Here is a 4,264-nt window from a genome sequence, read left to right as displayed (position 1 = left end):
GATATGTTCAGAGCACCAGATGAGAAAAATATGCAGCAAAGAATACTATATCTAGCTAGGCTGTCATTAAAAATAGAAGGAGAAATAAAAAACTTCCTGGACAAACAAAAACTAAAAGAATTTGCAAATACCAAACCAGCCCTACAGGAAATATTGAGAGGGTTCCTCTCTAAAAGTAACAGACCAGAGAGGAACAGAGACAATGTACAGTAACAGTCACCTTATAGGCAATACAATGGCACTAAATTTATATATTTGAATAGTTACCCTGAATGTAAATGGGCTAAATGCTCCAATCAAAAGGTGCAGGGTATCAGAATGGATAAAAAAAGAAGACCCATTGATATTCTGTCATCAAGAAACTCATTTTAGACCCAAAGACACCTCCAGATTTAAAGTGAGGGGGTGGAAAACAATTTACCATGCTAATGGACATCAAAAGAAAGGTGGGGTGGCAATCCTTATATAAGATAAATTAGATTTTAACTCAAGGACTATAATAAGAGATGAGGAAGGATATATATGACACTTAAAGTGTTTGTCCAACAAGAAGATCTAAAAAATTTTAAATATCTATGTCCCTAACATGGGAGCAGTAAAATATATAAACCAATTAATAACAAAATCAAAGAAACACACTGACAATAATACAATAATAGTAAGGGACTTTAACACCCCCTCACTGAAATGGACAGATCATCTAAGCAAAAGATCAACAAAGAAATAATGGCTTTAAATGACACACCGGACCAGATGGACATCACAAATATATTCAGAACATTTCATCCCAAAGCAACATAGAATGCACATTCTTCTCTAGTGCACATGGAACATTATCCAGAATAGATCACATTCTGGGTCACAAATCATGTCTCAACTGGTACCAAAAATACTAGCCAATAGGTTCCTACAGTACATTAAAAGGATTATTCACCACGACCAAGTGGGATTTACTCCTGGGCTGCAAGGTTGGTTCAAGATCTGCAAATTGATCAATGTGATAGAATACATTAATACAAGAAATGACAAGAACCATATGATACTCTCGATAGAGGATAGAGGCTGAAAAAACATTTGACAAACTACAGCATCCCTTCTTTTTTTTTTTTTTAATTTTATTTGTTTATTTGACAGAGATCATAAGTAGGCAGAGAGACAGGCGGTGGGAGGGGGAAGCAGGCCCCCTGCTGAGCAGAGATTCCCGATGTGGGACTCAATCCCAGGACACTGGGATCATGACCTGAGCCAAAGGTAGAGGCTTTAACCTACTGAGCCACCCAGGTGCCCCTACAGCATCCCTTCTTGATCAAAACTCTTCACAGTGTAGGGATAGAGGGTACATACCTCAATATCATCAACACCATCTATGAAAAAGACACAGCGAATATCATTCTCAATGGGGAAAAATAGACAGCTTTTCCCCTAAGGTCAGGAACATGGCAGGGATGTCCACTATCACCACTGCTATTCAACATAGTACTAAAAGTCCTAGCCTCAGCAATCAGACAACAAAAAGAGATTAAAGGCATCTGAATCAGCAAAGAAGTCAAACTCTCACTCTTTGCAGATGATTGATACTTTATGTGGAAAATCTAAGAGACCCCACTCCAAAACTGCTAGAACTCTACAGGAATTCAGTAAAGTGTCAGGATATAAAATCAATGCACAGAAATCAGTTGCATTTCTATACATCAACAACAAGACAGAAGAAAGAGAAATTAAGGAGTCTATCACATTTACAATTGTGCTAAAAACCATAAGATACCTAGGAATAAATCTAACCAAAGAGGTAAAAAATCTGTACTCAGAAAACTATAGGGTACTCATGAAAGAAATTGAGGAAGACACAAAGTAGTGGAAAAATGTTCATGCTCATGGATTGGAAGAACAAATATTGTGTAAATGTCTATGATACCTAGAGCAATCTACACATTTAATTCTATCCCTATCAAAATACCACCTAATTTTTTTCAAAGAAATGGAACAAATAATCTTAAAATTTATATGGAACCAGAAAAGATCCCCAATAGCCAGAGGAATGTTGAAAAAGAAAACCAAGTTGGCAGCATCACAATTTCAGACTTCAAGCTCTATTACAAAGCTGCCATCATCAAGACAGTATGGTACTGGCACAAAAACAGAAAAACAGATCAATGGAACAGAATAGAGAGCCCAGAAATAGACATTCAACTCTATGGTTAATCTATCTTCAACAAAGCAGGAAAGAAGGTCCAATGGGAAAAAGACAGTCTCTTCAACAAATTGTGTTTGGAAAATTGGACAGGCACATGCAGAGGAACAAAACTGGACCGTTTCCTTATACCACACACAAACACAGACTCAAAATAGATGAAATACCTCAATGTGAGACAGAAGAAATCCTTTAGGAGAACAGAGGCAGCAACCTCTTCAGCCTCAGCCACAGTAACTTCTTTCTAGAAACATTGCCAAAGGCAAGGGAGGCAAGGGCAAAGATGAACTATTGGGACTTCATCAAGATAAAAAGATTTTGCACAGCAAAGGAAACAGTCAACAAAACCAAGACAACTGACAGAATGGGGGAAGATATTTGTAAATGACATATCAGATAAAGGGCTAGTAATCAAAATATATAAAGAACTTACCAAACTCCATACCCAAAGAACAAATAATTCAATCAAGAAATGGGCAGAAGACATGAACAGACATTTCTGCAAAGAAGACATCCAGATGGTCATCAGACACATTAAAAAGTACTCAATATCACTTGGCATCAGAGAAATACAAATCAAAACCACAGTGACATACCACTTCACACCAGTCAGAATGGCTAACATTAACAATTCAGGAAACAACAGGTTTTGGTGAAGATGCAGAGAAAGGGGAACCCTCCTATAGTGTTGGGAATGCAAGCTCGTGCAGGCATTCTGGAAAACAGTATGGATGTTCCTCAAAATGTTGAAAATAGAGCTACCCTATGATCAAGCAATTTCACTACTGGGTATTTACCCTAAAAATAAAAACATAGTGATCTGAAAGGGCACGTGCACCCTAATATTTATAGCAGCAATGTCCACAATAGCCAAACTATGGAAAGAGCCTAGATGTCCATGAACAGATGAGTGGATAAAGAAGATGTGGTATATATACAATGGACTACTATGCAGCCATCAAAAAAAATCCCCGAAATCTTGCCATTTGTAATGACATGGATGGAACTAGAGAGTATTATGCTAAGTGGAATAAATCAATCAGAGAAAGACAATTATCATATGATCTCAATGATATGAGGAATTTGAGAAACAAGATGGAGGATCATAGGGTAAGGGAGGGAAAAATGAAACAAAGTGAAACCAGACTGGAGATAAACCATAAGAGACTCAATCTCAGGAAACAAACTGAGGGTTGCTAAAGGGGAAGGGGGTCAGAGGGTGGAGTGGCTGAGTGATGGACATTGGGTAGGGTATGTGCTATGGTGAGTGCTGTGCATTGTGTAAAACTGGTGAATCACAGACCTGTATCCCTGAAAAAAATAATACATTATATGTTAATTAAGAAAAAAGAAAAGAAACAATGTCTCTAAATGATACATTGCACCAGATAGAAATAACAGATATATACGAAATATTCCATCCAAAAACCAAAAGACTAAGTATTCTTTTCAAGTGCAGATGGAACATTCTCCAGAATAAATCATATATTAGGCCATAAAACAAGCTTCAATAAATTTAAGAAGATTGAAATCAGGGGTAACTGGGTGGCTCAGATGACTAAGTGTCTGTCTTTCTCAATAGAGAAAATCAATGAAACCAAGAGCTGGCTCTTTGAAAAAGTAAACAAAATTGCCAAGCACTTAGCCATAGTCATTGAGAGAGAGACAGAGAGAGAAGCCAAATAAATAAAATCAGAATGAGAGTAAACAACTGACATCACAGAAATACAAATGAGTAGAAGAAAATATTATGAAAAATTACATGCCAACAAACTGGACAACCTAGAAGAAATAGCGAACTCCTAGAAACATATAATCTTCCAAAACTGAACCAGGAAAGAATAGAAAATTTGAACAGAATGATTATGAGTTACAAAATTCAATCAGTGATCAAAAAACTGTGAAAAACCAAACCAAACCAAACCAAACAAACAAACTCCAGGACCAGATCAATTCACAGGGAAAGTCTACCAGGAATTTAAAGAAGAGTTAATATCTATTCTCCTTAAATCATTCCAAAATATGAAAGAGTAAGGAAAGCTTCCAAATACCTTCAACGAGGCCAGCATTACC

The sequence above is a fragment of the Mustela nivalis genome (assembly GCF_964662115.1).
Source record: "Mustela nivalis genome assembly, chromosome: 1".
Lineage (NCBI taxonomy): Eukaryota > Metazoa > Chordata > Mammalia > Carnivora > Mustelidae > Mustela > Mustela nivalis.
Note: the sequence above shows the minus strand (reverse complement) of the source record.